The sequence below is a fragment of the Cydia splendana genome, chromosome 11 (assembly GCF_910591565.1).
Source record: "Cydia splendana chromosome 11, ilCydSple1.2, whole genome shotgun sequence".
NCBI lineage: Eukaryota > Metazoa > Arthropoda > Insecta > Lepidoptera > Tortricidae > Cydia > Cydia splendana.
The window spans coordinates 18652351-18677958 of record NC_085970.1 but is presented as its reverse complement, the minus strand read 5'-3'; positions in this window follow the sequence as shown (position 1 = coordinate 18677958).

Below are 25608 nucleotides of genomic sequence, written 5' to 3'. Positions count from 1 at the left end.
TATTTATTTACCCCTTTTCATAAAACTTTACGGGCCTGATTTAGTTTAATTATGTTTTATCCCTTTCTTTGTTGTTATATTTTATTAACTACTTATTCGTTTAAATTTGATAAATTTCCTTTGTGCTAGTTTTTATACGCGCCGTGCTGAATAAATGCTGGTCCTCGTACTCGTATTATACTCAAGGCATTAGTCTTAAATACTAAGTAGGTAATACAGATTACAGATTTATTCCAGATTTTTTTGAGGATCGGCCTAGACCGGTATGGCTTCACATTTCACAAGCACGCCTCCTCCCGTGTTTGTAAAGCTAAACCGGTCTAGGCCGATCGCCAAAAAGATCTGAAATAAATGTATATCTTAGTATTTAAGACTAATACCTTGAGTATAACAACGAGGACCATCAGCATTATTCAGCACGGCGCGTAAAAAAACTAGAGATCTGAAAGAAATGTATTAGCATGTATTAGTAAATGAGACAAAGTAAGTCATAGTACAATTGAACAAGAATGGTATTGGACTAAACAAGCTTCATAGTTGAAATGATTAAACAATTAAGATTCAAATTGAACAATATCTTAGTTCAGGCTAATAAAATGCATAAGTCGGTGTAATCATGTTCTTAGTTGATCTTATTTGGGTCAAATAGTTAATACAGTAATTATTCATGTTAACATTGATTTACATCTTAGTTGAAATGATTAAACAATAGATTCAAATTGACCAATATCTTAGTACAGGCTAATAAGGTGCATAAGTCGGTGTAATCATGTTCTTAGTTGAACTTATTTGGGTCAAATAGTTAATACAGTAATTCTTCATGTTAACATTGATTTACTTCTTAGTTAAACTAACTTGTTTGTTTTAGTTGTTACAGTTACGTATCATGATAATAATTATCAAGCCCTTAGTTAGTATAATTATTTTTTATGTAAATATTGAACAAGATCTTAATTGGTTCAGTTACATAACAATAGTAATAGCAATCAGAATTACCTTGTTTGATGTGTCTAAGTTCTTGTTAGGCTCGTATGGAATCAAGATGCTTGATTACGACTATCAAGATATTGATTGGGCCAACCAAATTTTTTTTAGAGTGTATTAATTGACGTATCTAAAAGTTCGAATTGAGCAATTAACCTACAGATCAAAATATGTTAATGTAATTTTGAACTGAATAAATAAATAAATCTAATTATGATGCAAGGTCAGGCTTTTTTTATAGGATCACGTAACTTTTCGTTAGCATCTGTCATCCCGATAGATCGATTGGCGTGTGTCGAAAAGGATTGTTATCTTAGCAACGGCTTGTTACTTTGGCAAACTACGTAATTACTTACATCACTTATTAGGTAGTAGTAGGGCTTGCAATCCGGATCCGAAATGTATAAAATGATCCGGATCTGGATCCTGATTCGCGGACATTCCCATACATTTCAGATCCGTCGTGCAAACCCTAAGGTACCGGTACTTCAATAACTTCAACTGTCTGCAACGTACCTGAAATAAATTAAAACCAGTAATTAAAGAAATACTATACGTAACTTAATAACTGTAATTATTGACATGACACTGCCAGCGTACCGACAATTGCGAGTCGGACTCGCCCACCGAGGGTTCCGTACTTTTTAGTATTTGTTGTTAAAACGGCAACAGAAATACATCATCTGTGAAAAGTTCAACTGTCTATCACGGTTCATGTCTAGCTATCATGGTTCATAAGATACAGCCTGTTGACAGACAGACATACGGACAGACGGATAGTGGAGTCTTAGTAGAGTCCCGTTTTTACCCTTTGGGTATGGAACCCTACCAAAGAAAAAACAGTTTGATAAATAATTAGTTACTGATTTTCCAAACAACGCCACATTTGGCAATGTTGGCATACAAGTTTACATACAATATTTACTCTTACCAATAAAAAAATACCGACCTAGTTTCTCAACCTCTCATTAATTGGTTTTAAAACAATAGGTCAGCTACACCCACACTAGAGACCGATGCTCAAAAAAACAAATGAAAGTCGCGGGCAGTTCAAACAAAAAAATAACGTTGTCACCCAAACCAAGTGGTGTTCCCATCGCACTGACGAGTTGACCGCTCAAGAGTACTAGTACAAACAGCAACACTTAACCTGTACATAGGTGGACCTTATTATAAAAGGCATAAGGTCCACCGATGTACAGTTAACAGTGTGGGTGATCGTACCCAAATATAAACGACTGGTCTGTTGAAATTTCTGCTTCAGCAAAATTTGATCTGCGTCAGCTTCAAGCCGATATTTGGCAGGAAACGGCGCAGGATCGGGAAAAGTGCAGGCGTGATCTCGTTTCGGAGGCCAAGGCGCTCTTTGGGTCGCTGAGCTATATTAGTAGTAGTTAAATAGACACATCGCATAGGGCCTACTATGCGATGTGTCTATAACTACTTGGTCCTTGACTCGGTAAGCATTAGAAACACAAAGCCAGAGATGTGACACCTGTAGAAAGTGTCCGCGGCCACAATGTGGAACCCATGCATACCGAGGAGCCAATTGAATCATTCTGCCATTCATTGTGTACGGTCAGAAAAGAAGGTTTAAACACCGGAAAAATGCGAGTCGGACTCGCCCACCGAGGGTTCCGAACTTTTTAGTATTTGTTATTTGTTTGTTATAGCGGCAACAGAAATACATCATCTGTGAAAATTTCAACTGTCTAGCTATCACGGTTCATGATATACAGCTAGGTGACAGACAGACAAACAGACAGACAGACAGTGGAGTCTTAGTAATAGGGTCCCGTTTTTACAATAATGTAAATACACTCTGGGAGGCGGATTTTGAATTTCGATCGCTCGATTTGGTCACTCGAAAATCGGTGGAAAACGGCGAAATGCTAATTTTCGAAATGCGAGCGATAGAAATTGGGAATCGAGTGGTATTGACAACTCGTTTTCAATTCCATTAGTAAAATTTAAATCCAAAATGGTCATCATTTTCGAAATCTGCGCCCCCAAAACCTATAAAACGACATCCATGACGACTTTTAAGACATAGTGCATGGCCGCCATTTTGGAATCCAAAAAGATCATCAATTTCGAAATCTGGGCCCCCCAAAACCTATAAATAGACATCCATGACGACTTTTATGACATAGTGCATGGCCGCCATTTTGGAATCCGAAATGGTCATCATTTTCGAAATCTGCGCCCCCTAAAACCTATAAAACGATATCCATGACGACTTTTATGACATAGTGCATGGCCACCATCTTGGATTCCAAAATTGTCATCATTTTCGAAATTTGCACTCCATAAAACCTATAAAACGACATCCATGACGACTTTTATGACATAGTGCATGGCCACCATCTTGGATTCCAAAATTGTCATCATTTTTGAAAAAAATCTTAAATTAAAAAAACAATATTGTGTAACAAACCGAGCACTTTCATTTGATACCAAACTCGACCATACTTTCTTGCAATTAAAATGACCAGAATAGCAAGACCCCTCACAAATGGCTTTTTAGCATTTTAAGCTCTTCTAGCTCAATAACCTCTTGTTCGAGCCTACTCAAAATTTAATGACTATTATATAATGCCCTCAACAATACGTTCACCCAATTTCATTTAAATTAGAACAAATTTACTTAAGTTATTGAGTATCAAACTATTCTCTGATAGTTCAGCTTAAAAACATCGAAATATTATTGAACGAAATACACGAAATTGAGCGGTCGAAATTCAAAAATCGGTTCCTGGAGTTTTAGGTTGAGGTCAATGCGGAGAAGACCGTTTATCAGGTAAGACCGTCTTCAAGCTCTTACCTCGCATTTAACTCTTGCATTTGTATTCATACCTACTCAACTATCGGAAGGAAGAGCAGAAGGAGCGAAGTTCTTCCTTTCTGAATGTGTCTGAGTGAAGTACAGTCACCTGCAATAATATGTTACACAACGAAGGCCGCAAAATATCTGACATGATCTTATATGTAGAGTCATAAGAGCGTGTCACATACTTACGATAGGAGAGCTTGCAATAGCAACATAATGGTTTTTCTTACCACGCTTTTCAATGTCTAAAGCCCCCTCCAGACTATGCGCGTGAATCGCGGGCGAAGCCGCGAACGCAAGAGTGGAGTCGATTTTCGCAGACAGCGAAATCGACTCCACACTCGCGTTCGCGGCTTCGCCCGCGATTCACGCGCATAGTCTGGAGGGGGCTTTATATTGAAAAATAAGACGTCACACTAAAGTTAGTTACATTAAATCATAATAACACTTTTTTGCCGACCGTACTTTATCTCAGCCGCGCCTTGAGTGATTTTTAATTTAATTGTAATACTTGATTTTGCTCAACCGAGCGAACATAGTCGCTTCGGCGGACAGATGTCAATCTGTGCCCATAGTTTTTATATGCCGCCCATTCTATAGATAAACAACTATAGACTCCGCATTCCAAAACTTACTCCGTACGGTGAAGCCGCCCCGCACCGCTTCGCTTTTCGTCTAGAACGACGTTGTACAATCACCTGAAATAATATGTTACACAACGAAGGCCGCAAGCATATCTAAAACCATCTTATTTGTAGAGCTATAAGAGCATGTCATATTATTTATCCATACACCATGCAGTGTGTATACAGTGGTGTAGAATCTTTCTTTTATGTAATAATAACTTCCATGAGGAAGAATTCACTCTTTCATATAAGGTTCCGAATTCCGATTACAGTAAAGTTAGTGTACTTACATAATAATATGGCATGGTTTACAGATCAATAAATCTAGGACTGATAGAAGTCAATAATTTAATGTTAAGTAGGTACATGTGTAATGTTTTGTTTTGTTTGGTTTGTCCAATTGTTTGTTTTGTCTAATTAATTAGTTGTAATACTTACTCTAGATTAAGTTATTGTTTTACCTTACACTATGAACCTCAAGTTCGAAATATAGATATTTCAATTTCAACAGACATTGTTAGCATTTGACAGTTAATCCTAATTTAACCCATACGGAATTTAACATGAAGTGTGAATAACTGCGAGTTGTCCTAAACGCTGCATCTAACGAGTAAGTGACCTGTGGTCTACTCAGAATCTAAAAGATCTAAGTCCCTATAAATGTAGCCCGTTTTCATTTACATTTTAAACTACAATCTTTTTTATCACAAGTGAATCGGGAACCAGATTTTTTGTCTTATTGTTGTATTATAATGAATTCGTAGACAGGAATAGATGGTCCGATGGAATCGTAGGTGATTTCATAATTAAGTTTTTGTTGCGCTTAAAATAAACAGCTATTATTAGTTACTTTATTATTATTGGGGCTTAAGTTACTACCAAGAGTACTTGAGTTAGACCAAGAAAAGTCTGCAATGATTTTGATAGCACACGCACGCAGTGCAAGTGTTATTTATACGTCATAATTTCATAGAAGTTTGACGTTTAAAATCTATAGTACATTGTAGGAGAGGACGGAAAACCGCTAAAAGATGGACGAGTCGTTTGAGGGCCGGCCGACGCGTTAGTGGAGGCCCTCAAATAATACGAGTCCATCTTTAGCGTTTCCGGCCGAGGCAGTACAAGTACATAGTGCTTTTCACGACTACTGCGAGGAAATAAGAAAACATTTGCATAACTATAAGTACTAGCCCGCGATTTCTCTGGTAGCAAATTACTAGCCACTGCCTGTGCTGTCTCTTGAATTTCGGTAGGCGTCAGCGTAAGAATATAATTGTCTTCACTAGAAGAACTCATTTTTATAGCGAGCGTAGATACGTGTTTCTTGTATTTTTTAGTCAAACACAATTTACACTATCCAATTCAGTAAGTATTTTCAAATCCCGCCTTTTTTACTTTTTTTATCACTTTTAAGAGGCGTTTTTCTGTTATTTGCTTCAAACCGACTCTAAACTTAGAAGAGTTTTTGCTAAAAAAACCACAATAAACAGCTACAAAAGTAAAAAACGCCTTAAGCGCGAACTGAATGGATAATTGTAAAAAAAAATTAACTGATATGTTTTGACAGTTTTTTTTTTAAACAAGAAATTGGTCCTATAAATAACCTAATTTTATTTTTGGAGGAAAAAGTTGCGCCAAAAAAGACCTTTTATTGATTTTTATGTTTTAAATGATACTCATTGCTGTAGCGAACCGTCACCAATGACAGATGATGATAACAATGAAACATTGTAGTAGTGGTGGTTCAGGTGCTACAGCTATTGCCTACTTTCCAGCTTGGTTTTATACCATCTTTTGCCACATTTCCGAACAGTGGCGTGAAAAGTACATAGTTTAGTAGATAAAAACATGTTAAAATCTTAATTCCAAGTGGGTGCATCAACTATTTATTCTTGTTGTTTTTTTTTGTCCCGCTAGCCAGGAGACAATAGTGATGCAGTTCGTAAGAAGAACTGTCATCTATAAATAAATAATATTATAAGGACATTCTTACACAAATTGACTGTCCCACTGTAAGCTCAAGAAGGCTTGTGTTGTGGGTACTCAGACAACGATAAATATAATATACAAATATTAAAATACATAGAAAACATCCATGACTCAGGAACAAATATCTGTGCTCATTACACAAATAGATGCCCTTACCGGGATTCGAACCCAGGACCATCGGCTTCACAGGGAGGGTCACTACCCACTAGGCCAGACCGGTCGTCAACGTATGGGCAGGAGCACCTAGATACCAGCTTGGACCCTTCGGTTCAGACCAAAGGCGCTTTCTATCACCGTACCGCTTGCCGTCGGCAGTGGGTTCATCCCCAGCCAGAACCTAAATGGTCGCCCACTACGCAGTTGAAGAGGAATTTCAGTTTAAATCTTTATTCTCAAAAGAATAACAATAAATTCGCTTACATGAGAAATATACATATTAAGTTAGTTTTAGCGTGCAGTATTTAATCGATAAGGTTATTACTAACTTAATCTAAACATAAACAATAATAATTAATAATATTTTCCTCCCGCGGACGCTCCGGCTGTGGAATGAGGTCTCTGCCGAGATTTTCTCAAGAGGCTACAGTATGTATTCTTCAAAAATGGAGTGTGTGGTTTTTTAAAAGGTTGGCAACGCGCTTGTAACACCCCTGGAGTTGACGCCCAGAAAAAGTTGATTAACCCAAGTTACCCAAAAAACAGAAGTTACCGGTTATCACGTATACCTAATGTAAACATTTGGAATAAAATTACATTCTTAATGTCTTTCGTTCAAAAATATGTATAAAAGTAGGACAATACGGTCATAAAAGACAAATTCCGTTAATTTTAATTAACCACCGTCAGTCACTAAATTAGTAAAAAATAAATTTCATTACATTAATTACTTTTATTAGTTTTATTACAATGGCTATAAACCATGGTATAATAATATACTCCGCCTGGTACTCCATTCCCGTCTTTTCTAGGTCACCTAACTGACACGGGCCTACGTCATCATGCGACAGCGCTATATGATAACATGCGATAGCGCTATATATAGCGGCCATGTTGTTGTGACGTAGGCCCGTGTCACTCTGGGAATGGAAGACCATGTTTTATTAGACTATGGCTATAAACAACGCCTAGGTATTATAATTTATAGGAGTTTTTTGACCTGTCACTCTGAACCTATTATTAAAGTGAATCTCTGATATAGTAATGTTATTTTATAATAATTCCCATCGGCTATTTCGCGAATGTATAGAAACAGTTACTTCTAATCTATGGCACGAGCCGAGAGGAACAGCCTTTTTACTGTTGTTTAAAACGATCGTTTACAAGTATTTTAGGCTTTTGGAATGTTAGATCCAATAGTCCGAACCCATAACGTAAATCTAACATGTTTGCTTCGGCAATCAGGTACTGTTACTTATGATTAACCATACTTTGCATCAGGTCTTTTAGTTCCGTGTCAGTAAGCGTTTTAATGGTCTCCTAGCCTAGTGAGGCCATGTCAGGTGACTCCTATGAAATAGTAGGTGCTGGGTTTGAAACCCAGTACCCATTGAACATTTATTTTGTTATCACAAATATTTGTTGAGTTATGTATGTTTTGTGTATTTATTTATATAAATGTATTTTATATTTAGGCATCGTTCTCTAGTAGGTACCGACATCATCATCATCATCATCAAAGCCTCAATGAGCTTACTGTGGGACTAGGTCGATTTGTATAACATTGATTTATTTATTTATATAAAAACGTAAATATAATAAATAGGTAATAGCAAATATTGAATCGCCGTTGCGTTGTAGTGGAAGTACGTAGTCTGTTCATCTCTGGCGTGTCATCGCTATAAGGTGTAATTTTGCCAATAATACCTATAGGTACAATTAACCGCCCAGGTGGTGGCTATTAATAGTGAAACTATAGTCTTGTGCAAAATTGTGTTGTATTTATCGACATAGAAGCCGGGTAAAGGATGACTTAAGGGGCCCACTGATTAACAGTCCGCCGGACGGTATCGGCCTGTCAGTTAGAACAAAATTTTGACAGTTCCGAACAACTGACAGGCCGATACCGTCCGGCGGACTGTTAATCAGTGGGCCCCTTTACGCTAGACCAGGCCGTGCCCAGGCTGAGACGTCCGACATGTCATTTTATATGACGGCTGATCGGTGATCACGTGGTGGTGGTGCTTTATAGAAAACGAAGCGCCGGAAGCTCCTGCCCGGTCCCAGCCCGGTCTAGTGTGTCATCCTTAAAGTGACAAGTCGTAGAACCGAAGGCCACTGGGGCAAAAAGGTGGTGATTGTGAACGGATGACGCAAAAGGTCCCTAAAAGGTAGACCGAAGTTTTGGTAAAGATTCTAGGGAAGCCTTAGATTAGGGCAACGCACGCGCGACCGTTGTGTATATCATTTTGGGATATAAGGGCAATGTAGCTAATTCCGTCGTAGGGATTATTCCGTCCACGAGCGGTGATGAAAGTTAATGGATTTTCGAAAAAAGTAAATGGTACATTTTTAAGTGAAAATGCCCATATTTCATTGATTTTCAATCGTAGGAAAAAAATCATTTGCTTTTGATTGCTGAAACTAAAAGTAATCACTGCTTTGTCGACGATTATCAATGTTGTTCGTTGTTGGAGAAAAACGGTAGTGGACGGAATAGCCCCTATAACGGAATTAGCTACATTGACCTTTAGTAAGGTGCATTGGTCCAATTTCGAATGTGGTGTAATTTTGAAAATGGTAATATCTTAACCAGGAAATCTTCATACCTTAGCAACATTCACGGTACTGCAACGCTTAACAATAGGGGGTATTACTGCAATGTTCTGATGCCAGAGTGCAGCACTAGCGCCTATAGTAAACCATAGACATCCATAGAGTAACTTATACATACTGTGCCTTAAACTGTTTTTTGACAAGACATTGATGCATCAAGCAGGTTTGTTAACAAAAGGCCTACCGGGAAACGCGAAAATCGCAATTTAGTTATCTGCCTCTTTATTACCCACTCGAATATGCAAGAGTGATACAGAGGTTAGATAACGTTCTGTTGATTTTCTTTTTTCGCGGTAGATTCCCAAATTGTCATGGATTGTGGTAGTGGCACCCCCTATGCAGAGTTTTTCGTATTACCTATTAACTTGGCGTCTTGCTTACTGTTGCTAGAATAGAAACAAGTTTTTATTTCCCCCTATCGTCATTGTAAGGACTAGTTTTTAAATACTTTCATCGATAAAAATAAAGTTTATGATATAAAAGCTACCAAACAATTATAAAACACCAAACTTAATTAAATCAAACGATTCTTAACCACTCGCTCGAACGTGATGTCACTTTCTACAAAACGGAATTCACAATCAACCGCCAATTACTGGCCATAGAAAATAAATAGAATATGCAAATTTATCACACAAAAAACCATATTTATAGGACACCGTTACGTTGTAATTAAATTACTAACCGATATTAGATTTCTCTTTGTAATTTGGCCTAATCGCCGATATAATCGAAACAAAAGCATTTATCTTATAGGCCACCAACACAGTTCTATTAATTTCGTGGCTTTTAAATTTATAGCACCATTTGTATTGTTTCAATTAGAAAATATGGTATTAGATTTATACTTGTGACGCCCAAATTGCTGTATAGTAGAATTCCCATTGTATAGTTATTTATTGTAAAATATCAATAAGCTTGGTATACTCCCTAAAGCTATGAACGCGCACAAATAGATGGAAACAGTAGAGATTGCGCAGGGTTAGATTATCATTTGTAAAATTGTGTTTGTTTTTGTATTTAAATGTCTAAATGTTATGATGAAATTTATTATCAGTAGAAGTTGATGCATGAAACTAAAAATTGTAACCAAAAATGCAAATAAAACTCATTTCAATAACTAATCGAATAAAGGTGACTAGATAATTGTATACAATACGAGTAAACTAAAAATAAATTGACTTGTTGCTTTATATACGTCTACAAATTACATAATTATATGCCCACAGGGGGTGTATATGAGTTAGGTACAGCCAAAATGACAATTATCTGTAGTTATCGCCAATTTAATATACCGGACACCCACCTAAAGTTATCTATGCCTAAAAATAGATGTATGCATTTGTTCTTTGATTTAGATTAGGCTCTTTAACTTTTCAATTAGCGTGAAAGAGCGATCTATTGTCAATTGTCACTAAGCAATCAGTTATTTTTCTCAGGGCAAGAAAAACATTACGTTCTGCATTAAAACAGCCAGTTTCCTTAGCTTTGATTAATTAAGCATCGCATACTCTTCTGCTCCTCTCTATTCTATGGTTTAACCGATAGACGGCCCGCCTATATTGTGTTACGGACTCCATTATTTTAGAGGTTTGATTTAGACTCCCATTTGCTCCGGCGAATACTATCTTTACAAGCGTGTTGATGTCACACGAGTATAATGTTAAAGGAAAATATTTTTTTATATGTTGTTTAATTCCCATTGTTATTTTAACGGCTGTAAACTGGTAACAGGCTTTCAACTGGTGTTTAATGTTGACTATAATTTCTATAAAACGTGACTCCGTTTTCATTGCACTATCGAAGAGTGGAGTTTTCAAAGTGCATACGATCAAAAGTGTGGAAAACGAATCATTGCAATTTAGGGTTCCAAATAAAACCTCAAACATTAATGTGCAGGGGAGCAATTTAGACTGCGGGGTAATTTAAATATATTGAAATTTCTTCCATGTTTTATGTACCTATATTATTAACTAGAGTCACACACAACACATCTTTTTCGATATCTGGAATTCTGGACATATATGGCACACTAGTTAATAATGTAAACATGGAAGATATTTCGATTAGATTAAATTTTAAATTACCCCGCAGTCTAAATGGCCCCCCTGTAGGGGTACTATGGTCGGCTCTTCATCATTTGTCGCCATGCCTGTCACGTTCTAACAAATACGTAAGTGCGAAAGTGACGCATGGCATGACACTATGACAGGTGATAAAAATGCGACCCTGATACCGCTGCTGCACCTTATATTATCATATTAGGTATCATTCGGCCAGATTTATTATTGTCGATTTATAAATAAGGGTTTTTGGTACTTCTTTTAGTGCCTAACAAGTGTTTTGTCACTTTTATCTCAATTTTAGTGTGAAAAGCGCGTAATCGTTGTCGGTCGTGAAATGATTTTTATATGATTCATAAATTGAAAGCAGCAGGTGAAAATGGGGTTGAAAACTTTTGACAACTTCTACGCGGACCAAGACGTGACAAATTACAGTTTTCTAGTACTAAAAGTATCTGTACCTAGTGTAAATTTCATTTGACAGCGTTAAGGGGCCCACTGATTAACAGTCCGCCGGACGATATCGGCCTGTCAGTTGTTCTGAGCTGTCAAATGTTTGTTCTAACTGACAGGCCCATATAAAAAAAAAAAAAAAAAAGTCATTTATTGTCGCAACAAAACTTACAGCAACAAATCGAACAAAGAGAAAACAAAAAAGGTTACAGCTTACATTATAAGGTTAAAGTCCGATAGGGTTGTTGACTGTATATAAAATATAGAACATATGTAATATATTTAATTAACGAGATATACAAGGAGAATGTAATTTTAACGTGACATCGTGTCGTGTGTGCGTTCATATACACTCCATAGTCGCTAACCGTTCCGACACGTCGCAAAAAAAAAGAGAACTTGATTTGACTTGACAGTCAACCACCCTATATAAAGGCAATAAGCATTAATTACAGCACAAAGCAGAATAGCGATAAGTATACATACATCTTTTTATAACTATTTATATAATAGGTATAACATTTAGAACTATTTGTTAATGTTTAATTCCTAAGTGCGACAATAGGCTCGGGACTCAGCTTATGCCGCGAGTCTGGCGACTGCACAGCGCTGTTTTTCAGCCCGTACCTGTCTCTAAGCGTAATCCGTGTCCGGCGGCCTGTTAGTCAGTGGTCCGCTTTACGAGACGTACGCTTTTGCGTTGTCATTTTGTAGGGGATTTTGAGTTTCCAAAACGTCCCGCTTGGCGCGCTGTTTATAATCCCATACACAAATGTACACTAGGGGTTCTGACACTTCTGACCAAACCTTAAGAGGCAACAGGAGTGGTCATTTCTCCATACAAACGTACTCGACTGTTTCCTCCGTGGTTTTTGGTGCTAGCACCAAAAATAATAATCTGTGTCGGACTGTTTTTTTTTTTGATATTTTTGTTTTTTAAGGCGCTAGAGCACTTCAAATATTCGCAATAACGGCCTAATTTACTAGGCCGCAAAGAGAAGCATGGTGTTCAAAACTGACATCAATTAGCCTAAAAAGCAAAACAGTCCGACACAGATGATTTCATTACCTACCATTTAGATCTGATAATTTCGTTACATTTGGATAAGTTTTGGAGGAGGAAACAGTCGAGTATGGAACCTCGTTTTTTGATATTTTTACGCAGGATTTTTCGCCTTGTCCTTATCGCACTAGTTTTAGGAGCCATTTCCGTTAGAGAGACGGATATATTCACCTAAAATATTTTAATCTCAGCTCCCGTATCCTCTTAACTTCCTAGTTAACTACGTGACTCTACAAACGCCAAGTCCATTCATAAAATGCCAATTAACTTGAAAGCATGACAGTTTTTGTAAGTGTCTCGTGATGTTAACCAATTCGTGGCTTGATTGATACTAATCCTCCTAATCCGGTATCTGTCAGTTACTGTTTGTACGAGAAGAATGTGTGACACACATTATGTGTATGTGTATAGTTACGGTATTTCTTTGAAAGGAGAAGTGTGCTTGATTCCATTTTAAGCACAAGTAATACAACATTTCAACCCTTGACTGGAAAAAGAGGGCTCTCTCTCTTCTTCCTCGCGTTGTCCCGGCATTTTGCCACGGCTCAATCCGGGAGCCTGGGGTCCGCTTGACAACTAAAAAGAGGGCTGGTATGAGTTAACTATGTTTATATCATTGATTTTAGCGCGTTTTTTAACAAACATTTGTCTGTCACCATGCCTATCACGTTGTAACAAGTAAGTGCCAAAGTGAAGAATGACACGACAGGCGATAAAAACGCGACCATGCTAACGTCGCAGATGGTTAGGGTTAGGGTTATACCTACTCACTGGAAAGTGCTGTTATTATGTCGGGAGTTTTTAAATATTACATTTAGAGTTATTACCACTTTAACACTGAATTTGTCAAAGGTCCAACGTGTGAACCGTCATGTGCATGTGTGTGGTGGTCAAAAAACGTGGGTCCAAAACTCGGTTGTGGTGTGTGCTCTATAGAGCAGAAAATTGTTCTCGAAAAAAATGCAAATAGGTGACTGAAAATTAGGTCAGGATCCTTACAAGAGGACTGACAAGAGGTTAATAAATTCAAATTATCATCCAAGAGCAATCAAAACAAGTATACAAAAATCCATACATAATGACCGGTTTTAATTTTCCCTTGAATTTAATTTAAGCTTTGGATAGCTAACGGAATGTTAGTAGGTCAGACTCAAACATCCATTTTTTTGCACTTAGTTTATGTCCATGTTCGTTGATTACCAGTTTTTTTCTTATACAGTTATACAGTGGCTCGCAAAAAAAAACATAACTATTAGCATCATTCATAACTTAATAGCATAATAAATTAACACGCGTAATGTACACTTTCATACAATTACAATAATGGTCAAAACAGCTATCATCATAGAGGTTTCTCCGTCGGAAAGCCATAATTTCACCGTATTGTAACATAAAACAATCTGGAAAGCATGTCAATAATATGGTCAATAATTATTGTCCCGAAACTGTTAATAAATTACGGGCTATTAGGATTACCTCGGAAATAACGATTTAAGGCGCTGTCTGTTTAAAATGACCTTATAGTCTATTAGTCGTATATATTTTATCCACCTCTATTTAGGACTGGTTCGATAAATTCCACATAATTATAAAGCATTTTGAAAAGAACAACCAAGAATATGTGTAATAGGTACAAGTTTGCTATATTGATAAAAATGCTAATTATAAAGACAGATTTAGAACGTAAATTTAAAGATTAAAAAACTGTGTATTTTGTGATTTCACTTTAAATAATATTTTTAATCTTACGTTAACTTGCGGCGGTATCTTGGGCGGGATAACTTGGACTCCTTCTTGAGAGGCTGGCCAGATATTGCACTAAATAGAGACGAGTGGAGGAAGAGGGGGAGGCCTTTGCCCAGCAGTGGGACACAGTGGGCTCTGAATAATAATAATATATAAATCTTACGTTTAGTATAGGTAAAATTTTTTGAACTGATCTTGTTCACTTACCTGTACTAACAATGGCATTGTTCTATTACAATCCTATTATCTGCTTTTGTTCTCGTAGGCGCCAACCAATTTACTTACAAAATAAGTTGGAAGTACATTGCATGTATATTGAATTCTAAACCTTATTTCTTGTTGAATGGGGTTAAAATGGTCTAAAAAGATAATATCATATTCAATCTTTTGGAAAGTCACATGCACCTTAGCCACGACAGGGACGTATTCTGGTGTTAAATAAAATATGTAGAAGGATAAAAATGTATAATTATTATACATAATTAGTTAATGTCCACTTGCACTCGCATTGACCCACGGTCGCCACATAATTATTATCAAGTCCAGTAAAACGTAGCGTTTTTTATTGGTGTGTCGCTCGCTCTTTTATTACAATTGTAGTTAGGTATAGGTCAGAAAAAAATACCACTAAATAACATTCCGACATAAACAGATAAACCACGTGCTTATCAATTGCAACAATGCGAGTACGACCCTGGCGGCACATCTGTTATCTCTAAATGCAAAACGTGTGAAGTGTTATTCTTACCTTCAAAGCATTTTTATCCTTATGATAAGACTGTAGAGCCGATAATATAATGGAATTTTATGGTATCTCATAGCTGTTTTTCTACTGAGTGCATTCTTTTCGAGTGTCGATGGTTGTTAAATGCAGAAAAAGTTAGGTTAGCCATTATTTAGTTAGTGTATTTTGTAGTCTATTGTTTAAAGAAATAGAGTCGTTAATCTATACTAACATTTCAAGGCGGTTATAATCTACTTTTACTACGAGGTGATTATCCTAATTTGTGGTTTACCACTCAATGGTATTGTATTCTTGAGACTCTTTGAGTAAACTAGATCAGATCGTTTGATTCACACTATACCTACGTGTCATGTCGTACTACATGCGGACCAAACATAAAAGTAAAAATTATATTATTTAAAAAGTAATATCAGTAATTAACGAAATATTTGTGATTTATATAATAATTAGAGATGCCACGAATATTCGGCAACGATTCGGTATTCGGCCACTTTGCCGAATATTCGGTATTCGGCCGAATGTTGCTTACTATTCGGCCGAATACCGAATATCTGTTGCAGCTACCCACAGACAAGACATCCTCCAGACTGAGCATAGTAGCTCTACCCCCTCTGCCACAAATACGGTAGTTTTACTCCATTTTCGAGTCGAAAGTATCTTTGTGTGACGTCCGTGTATTTGAACGGACCAATCACGGCACGGGACCTCGCTCACCTCGTCCCCCGCACCCCCGTATTTTTGGCAGAATCGGTTTCATGAAATCATTGCTCTAAACTCCGTCTAGAGGATTCCTAGTCTATGCACCTACCTAAAAAGAAAAATTACACAAAAAATAACCAAAAACTAGGTTTTAATATTTAAAATGTATTCTTGGAAGGTAATTAAATACGAAGGCACGTTTTTGAGCATTTGTTGATTACAAAATATTTTATTTTTAGCATGGGTCTGATTTGATTGACTCTAACTACATTCATTAATTCTGTTTCACATTAAAATATATCTTAGCAAACGTTGTGCTTTGTTGGCGAACAGTTTTCATAATAATTGTGACACAAAATGTTCGCATCTCATGCCGAATATGCGGTCGCCGAATATTCGGTATTCGGCCGAGAGAGGGGCCGAATATTCGGTATTCGGCCAAATTCACTATTCGGGGCATCTCTAATAATAATGCGAAAATTTAAATGAAAAATGACAGACAAATGGCATGTCTACGTATCTCAGAAGGCAGGGTATTAGGCTAGTGATCCAGTGGTCGTGAGTTCAATTCTCACCCAAAACAGTAATTTTTTCCACTTTTAAACTTATTCTAAGCTCAATAGCATCGTTCGCAGACGTTTCTGCTTGATACAATAATACATTTTGACAATATAACACGTCATTTTAACTGACAGTGTCGGGTCCGCATTAGAACATCACCTTAAGCGTCCGTAATAATTATAGAGATATTAACACCCGCCCGACAGCTGTCCCGCTACGTGATTAGCCACAATTGAGATAGTAGCTGAGCTTGGGATTAGAGAGCTTGACATGGATTCTGAATTAACAATCTGACGGGCTGGCTTTGACAGTTTTTTGTCGCTATGACGGCCCACTTTATCTAACTTGACGATTACGGGGATCCGTCCATCTGAGCTTACTTTACACCGTACAGAACAAAGTTATGGAGTGTCATGTTAGAGTTAGACCAAGACAAGTCTGCAGCGATTTTGATAGCCCACGCAGTGCAAGTGTTATTTTAAACGTCAAACTTCTATGAAATTATGACGTATTAAATAACACTTGCACTTCGTGGGCTATGAAAATCGCTGCAGACTTTTCTTGGTCTAACTCTAGTTAGTTAGTGTTAGTTAGCGCTTCTGGGCATTTACCGCAAATCGACAACCATTGTGCCTATTCTGCGTGAGACGAGGTAGCGCTACTCTAACCACCCCAGCTCCTCCATGAAGCCTAGCAATGTTTTCACTCCTATTTACTTCACAATTATCATCTTACTATACTTACTTTAGTTTTCACTCGTATTTACTTCAAAATTATCATAAATCATACTAAAGGGGCTGTCCATAAATTACGTCATCGATTTTTGACGATTTTTGACCCCCCCCCCCTATAATCATCCAAAAATCATGCTTCAAATGACCCCATTTCCTCCTACTTCATGCTACCGTCATCCGATGTCCAGACCCCCCCCTCTAATTTGAAATGACGTAATTTATGAATAGCCCCAAAGTATATGATACCACAGTAAATAAACTACTGTAATAAATGCAAGTTGACTCATTTAACATTCAACTTAAAATCGAATTGATTACACCAAAGTTCCCATGGCAATATTCAAATATAGAACTTTCATAAAGCAGCGCGACCGTTACTATCGATACGACATTAATACAGTCGACGTTAAAGATATGTTTACACTTTTGCACCTTACTCCTTTGTAATAAGGCGAAAAGTGTAAACATATCTTTGACGTTGACTGTACAAGAAATGCCTTGAGAAAAACATGGAGATTAGTACGGATAACCTCAATTCTTAAATATTTCTATGATGTCATGGTAGATTTTAGACTTACTGGCTCCTATTCCATGCAATAAATCTTTTGACTTAATCTTGTAAATTATTCAAGAGTTAAATTTCTAACGCGCCTCCAATATATGAATATAGAAAATGAGTAAACATTGTAATTAAATCCCATCAATATAAGGAACCCATAAACGAAAATCCATCGGTTGATTGTGACACTCACTAATCAAATAAGTACTATGTACTTATATATATATATAGGCCCCGTACATGAACTATAGGGGGCAGCATAGGAGCCGTCAGATTTTTGGCGCGAGGCGTAAAAGTGTCGTTTATGGTTCCGATGTAGCCCACAAGATGGCAGAACCTACTATGCACAAGGAAACGTACCGACGACAACGGTAGATGGTAGCACTTGCTTTGGCAATGTACATATGCAAATAAGTTTCCGATTCAGGCCACAAGATGGCAGACCCTCCAACGCGCACGGTCCCTATTGTAACATCTGTAAACTGACATGCACAATCTGACAGTAAATAATTACTTACTTACATCAAAACTAAGAAGGCAACTGACAATTTAGGTTATAAATGTCACTCTCATTCTTCCTTGATATGATGGTCCATCACAGAAGGATCCTTATGCTTCGAATGCAATAAGGTCCTTTCCATCTGAAATTCCAACAGAAATTCAGATAAAAAAGTCTTTATTGCACATGAAGTATAAGGGCCCTTTTATATGGAAAGCCACATATTTTACCGGCTGTGTCTATTGCTCTTCATCATCTATACTAATATTTAAAATGCGAAAGTAACTGTCTGTATGTTACCTCTACAAGTGATGTACACGCTAAAACCGCTGAACCGATTATGATGAATTTGGTACGGTGATAGGATTAGCTTTTGTCTTCATCATCTCACATATTATTAATTATACCAATGAAATGAAACCTACGTGAGACATATTTTAAATTATTTAAATCACAAATGTTACACTCACTTGTATTTTTAGTCGCTATTGGCCAATGAATATCCAAAAGTTAAATATATTCTCAACTTTCGTAGTTACATGTTTACAACTCTGTCAAAATAGTTACATTAGAACCTATTTTTAAGTCGTAAAAAATAATCCCCTTTAAAATGTGAGCTTCAGTAAAATTTACAATTACAAACCGACTTTCGTAAACAAATTGTACATTTCCATAGGTTAAATTTCAATAAAACTTTTAGTATCGGACATAGATAAAATTTATTTGGAAACGTTGTTAATTTAAATGTTTGGTTATCAATTAAAAAGCCTTAAACATAGATCTTTTCGGTCGATAAGCTTAGGAATCGATACTTCGTACGGGCCCATTCGTCTTGCTCCGATGTCATCGGTAAAAGTTATGTTAAAGATATTGTCATTTTAACATTAACAATTCGTTTTCGATGTTACGTTAAGATTAATGGTAAACGGTGTCATAGTGTCGCTAGAGTTTTATTTAATAGCTGAATCATTGTATTTTTACTAGGAGTATTGGGACATGAATGTTCGGTCACATATTTCGTCTTTAATAATGCGACTTTTTTTGACATAGGAGGCATACAAGCCTTGCGTTGCCGGCCTTGAAAATGTGAGTACGCTCTTTTTCTTGAAGGTCATATGAGTCCGAAAATACCGCGGGCGATAGCTCATTCCACTTTTCCACTGTTTAGCTGACACTCTGTCTGACTGACTCTTTTAGACCAGACTTAAACCAAGTCCATTCTGAATTCGGTTATTTAAGAAACAACTAATTCCGTTGCGTTATAAAGCAACGTTAACATATATATCATCTCGAAAACAACTAATGTAATAAATATTTCTAACCTACCGCAAATCATTAGTTACCTTACCAACGACAACTCACAAAGAAATCTGTATAACTAAAAAACCTCGTTTTTTAAATCTATAGTTTGATAGGTACGAGTTATTTACTAGTACAAACTTAAGTTGTTGAACGTTGAAAATAATTTCAAATACCTAGAATCACCAGAGTGTCCATCATGCCTTAATGTGACAATTATGAATATATCTGATTATGTTTCTCAAAAGTATTAATCATAACAACAACGGGGTTATGCAAATTTTATGGGCAAAGTGTTTTGAAAATGGGAGATAAAGAAGCCAAATTATACGGAAATCTGTTTTGATTGTAAGCCGGTGTTTTTTCGTGAAGTATTTATGAGTCATCTTAGAAGAATAGTTCTTTGGGATGAATAGGATTGAAAGAATCTGAGATTTTTTATTTTGTATTGTAATAAAATATTTTTTAATGGTTTTGTCGGTGCGTCAGCAAACTACGCTTGTAATTAGAGATAGTTTTTCTAAGGTTAGACCAGACTAATTTAGCAAATGGTAAGACTAGTATTTTTACAACAAATGCGATAAAAGGAAACTTATATTAGCCTTTAAATATAATGTTTTATCTCAGGTGCAAAATTATCTTATTTATCCACGTATCCCTATCCTCGGAAGTCTCCCCACCAGTCTCTGTATAATATGAAAAAAGTAAAATGAATATGATACGTAATATGGTTATGAATAAATAAGTAAAAGTATAAACTAATCGAAAAAGCTCGTAGGCGTAATATTGATAAAATACAAATCCGCCATTGTATAAAGTTACAAAAACCCATAAACAAAATCACACAAGGTGGCAAATCGTTGAAAGGCGAGTTTTATTATTAAGTTTACTCAATCAATAAAGATCTGAAGTTATGTAGTTTTGTCGTAATAGGGATTGCTTTACAAATGATCTTCAACAATGGAGATAGAGACATTTTGGTTGGGCACTCCTTGAAGTATTTGAATATATTTGGTCGTTTTGTGCATAGTTATGTTAGATTATTTATTGCAGGTTTTGTGGAGGTGTGTTTTGAGGTTAAGCTGGTAGTTCAATTGATTTTGTTAACTAAAATGTTGTGCAAGTTAAAGGTGCAGTCGACATGAAACATCAGACAGGCTTAACTTCTGACTGCGTGATAATTCTCAGGGAAAATAAGGTTTGAAAAAAAATACGTAGGTACAATAAATTCACCTGAAATAGATAACTCCGCCTTACCTTGCATTCAATCATAATTTCACGCCTTAGACCCAATAAAGCCGGTATAGGTATAGTCATTCGATCTGTAACTGGCCCCGAGTCGCTAATCCTTTGTCTATTGTTAAGTAAAACCGCACGTGCCTCTACGTGTAAAAAAGGGTCGTGTAATTCTCGAACCAGTCTAAGATGTGTCATCCAGATGCGTAACAAAGGCGCGTTATCAGAGAGCGCACCTACATTGGTTTTTTGAACGTTGGACTAGCCCGCGCTCAGGTGCCAATTAGAATAATTAAGACCCTTTTTTGCAGGTAAGTAGCACGTGCGGTTTTACTTAACAATAGACAAAGGATTAGCAGTTCGGGGCCATTTACAAATCGACAGACTATAATCACCGAAACCCGTTGGTGAACCCGGGACCTCCTGCTTCGTAGGCAGGGACACTTCACTACCGACTAGGCTAGGAGGCGTAATATTCACTTACTATGTCTCGTTTGCCATTACCACAACTATGTCGTAGTTAGGCCTTAGATCTAATAAAGCCGGTATAATCACCGAAAACCGTCGGTGAAACGATCTCACTCACTTTACGTCCAATCTGCGTAATGAGCTTGCAGAATGGAATCGCGGTATGAGCGAATGAATTCGCTAGCGCTGCGGACACAATGTGTATGTCGGCGGCCGATCGTAAGATCAGGCAGATCGTGAAGTTCGTCGGCATATCGTGAAATGTGAAAATCTTTGTCTCACTGCAAACCTGTTTACAAAAATCTTTAAACGAGCTTTGCGAAAACTTATTCTTAATAAGATTTAAGATTAATACGTTTTAAGTGAGTTTAATGAGATTTCAGCTTAATAAGTTAAGCGACCGTAGCTCTCATATTACAACTCTGAATTTTGTTTTGGGACGACAAAATCTGAAATGAAATGAAAATAATTTATATGAAACAACACAATCCAAATACACATATACATAATATACATACATACATTCTTATAATTAATAGATGATAAACATAATGTGACATAGTTATGCATTTGGTTGTCCCAAAGAGGATACCACTCAGCATGTGTCGGAGTAATATTGCGACGACGCTGATTTTCAGTGGACCCTTAAACTTATAAAATAAGAAATAAAACATTACTAAAGTAAACATACTAAAATCTCAAGCACAAGCACCGTAAATACACATGTGCGTGTGCGCGTGGGCACGAGCCTTAATGCTCTGATGAACAAGGAACTGGAGGCAAATTGCCGCATTTACAATGATAAGTCGCGGTAGCCATCTGCTGGCAATTTGACCGTTTCCATGTTTTCGCTCAAATTGTTTTTCTAGTAGGTATGTAAATTGTTCATACGGTATTTTGCTTATTGTTAACTATGTAGTTATGTTACCTGTGTTTAATGATAATTTAGCTTTTATTTTGTTATTCCTGTTTTGTAAGTATACCTAGTAGGTATGTGTCCAATAGAAGTACTTTTTCTCTCCACTGAGTTGTTGAGATTTGGGAATAATCGTTAATTAATTAATTCGTTAGACTATGTTTCAGGTTTTAAGCGTTTCAGCGAGTCATGAGCGAGTAAACTCGGTCATGAGATTTTTGATGATAAATGATTTTTCTCAAGAACTTCATTACTTTAAAAACAGGTTTCTCATAAGAAGTTGATTGATATTATAAAATTCTAGAACAAGTGACTGTAAAAGGCAAAGTTAGTATTTTATGAAAATAAAATATATCTTCCTGCTAATTTAGGTACTTAAGTTTTGATTGCATTTTGTCCTAAAATTTTGTTAAATATGTGATGTATCTTATGTGTACTTACCATAGCAGAATCGTGTTAACGAAATCTGAATCGCGTTAACAGTTTCAATAAACATAAAATCACAAAAAAAACGTTGCCCACATTAATCCAATAAATTCGGAAATAAAGTGTTAAAGATATCTTCCAGTAATTTTATGTCTCAGTGTGGTTCTAAGTGCAGCCGAAATTTAACGATCTATTTTACATTAGCGAGGCATTTCACTGTTTTTAAAGTGAATTTTAAAATTTTTTCAAAGAAATATAGCTCTTATACCATTTACAACATTGACCATTTTTATTGAAAGTCAAACGTGAGAGTTTTTGGAAGTTTAGAAGTTGAATTTGATTCCCATAGTTTATCAAGCATTTTATTCGGTTTACTACTTTTATATAACAGTGTCGTAGAAATTTTACTTTTATTGACACGTTAACTGGTGCAGAATGAGTTTATTAAGCTTTCCTTCTGAACGGCGGACGAATTTTAGTTTAATTTATACACAATTAAGTCCCGTTCAGTTTTTAGAATGTGTGAAGGTGTAAACTACATATTACATAAACTACTGACTTTATGGACCTTTTATTTTTATGTTTTAAACGACCTACCCAGGCCGTACGACAGATTTATCGAACGCACATGAAATTACTAACTATATATTGGATTTACAAATATCATTTTTATGAACTACAATTTCGATTATCAGTATCACATAGAAATTTACACCAACTTAAAACTGGACATGTGTATAAACACTACAACAAATAAAATTAATTATATATAAATAAATTAATTAAAAATTAAAAAACACGACTGCGAAAAAGCGAACTGAAAAGACAAAAATAATTTATAGTTGTGTTAGTTACCCAGTCACATGATTGATATTTTTCATTGACTGTACCTGTGTATTTTATTTCAATTGCAGTCGGGGACCTTGATGTATTGACATTTTCCCATTTAAAAGGTCCCCGACTGCAATCGAAATAAAATACACAGGTACAGTCAATGAAAAATATCAATCATGTGACTGGGTAACTAACACAACTATAAATTATTTTTGTCTTTTCAGTTCGCTTTTTCGCAGTCGTGTTTTTTAATTTTTAATTAATTTATTTTATTTTATACTTTTTAGATTTTTTAAACCAACCATATGTTTTATGATTTGCACCTGGCTTTGGACCGCGTGCAGCGCGTCACATACGTCGGGCTACGCCCGACTCCTTTAGTATGAGGGCGCCTCCAGCGCCCAGATTTGGTAAGCGTACAACGTGTCACGTACGTCGACTCTTTTAGTATGAGGGCGCCGAAGGCGCCTGGCTTTGGAACGCGTGCAGCGCGCCACGTACGTCGGGGTACACCCAACGCTTTAAGTATGAGGGCGCCGAAGGCACCCGGGTTTGGTAAGCGTTCAGCGCACCACGTACGTCGCGCTACGCCCGACGCTTTAGTGTGAGGGCGCCAAAGGCGCCCAGCTTTGGTAAGCGTACAACGTGTCACGTACGTAGGGCTACGCCCGACACTTTTAGTATGAGAAGGTCGAAGGCGCCTGGCTTTGGACCGCGCGCAGCGCGCCACGTACGTCGGGCTATGCCCGACGCTTTGAGTATGAGAACGCCGAAGGCGCCTGGTTTTGGTAAGCGTGCAGCGTGTCTCGTACGTCGGGCTGCGCCCGACTCTTTTAGTATGAGAAGGTCGAAGGCGCCTGGCTTTGGAACGCGTACAGCGCGCCACGTACGTCGCTTTAAGTGTGAGGGCGCCGAAGGCGCCCGGGTTCGGTAAGCCTACAACGCGCCACGTACGTCGCGCTACGCCCGACGCTTTAGTATGAGGGCGCCAAAGGCGCCCAGCTTTAGTAAGCGTACAACGTGTCACGTACGTAGGGCTACGCCCGACACTTTTAGTATGAGAAGGTCGAAGGCGCCTGGCTTTGGACCGCGCGCAGCGCGCCACGTACGTCGGGCTATGCCCGACGCTTTGAGTATGAGAACGCTGAAGGCGCCCGGCTTTGGCAAGCGTACAGCGTGTCACGTACGTCGGGCTACGCCCGACACTTTTAGTATGAGAAGGTCGAAGGCGCCTGGCTTTGGACCGCGCGCAGCGCGCCACGTACGTCGGGCTACCTACGCCCGACTCTATTAGTATGCGGGCGCCCGGTTTTGGAACGCGTACAGCGCGCCACGTACGTCGGGCTACGCCCGACGCTTTGAGTATGAGGACGCAGAAAGGCGCCCGGCTTTGGTAAGCGTACAGCGTGTCACGTACGTCGGGCTACGCCCGACGCTTTTAGTATGAGGACACCGAAGGCGCCCGGTTTTGGAACGCGTACAGCGCGCCACGTACGTCGGGCGTCCTAGGAAAGAATCTACAAATTTTTTTAGAAGAAATCATTTATCCAGAAAATACCAAGCTGACTTTGCATAGCATTCGCTAAGACAAAGTGTGAAAATATCATCATCATAAATGTTAAAATTAAATAAAAACATACGGTTATTATGATACTTTCACAATTTGTTCTACCAAAGTTGGTGCAGAGTTAGCTTAGAGAGACTGCATCATATCGATTAATAAATAGAAGCTATATTTTAAACTTTTCGTTCCATTAGCGCAATTTAGAAGGTGTATTAAAAAGTGTGAGTAGTATACTGTACCTAATATAATAAAATTATATTTTTTTATGATCAGCGGTCAAACCCCTTCTTTTTAATGTCCCATTCAATAATAATATTTGGTTTTATGAGATAAGCTTTTCTTAACATATTTTGTCAATTCTTACTTTCTCAAACTTACTTAAACCCACATGTTGCGACTGTTGCGTATATATTATTAATCGGCTTTCACAGCCCTTCATTTTGATACCCTACTCGATAGGTTTGCACGATATTTTTTTCTAAAGGTTGCGTAATATGGCGTATTAAGTCCGCCATATAGTTTTTATAATGACGTCACATAGC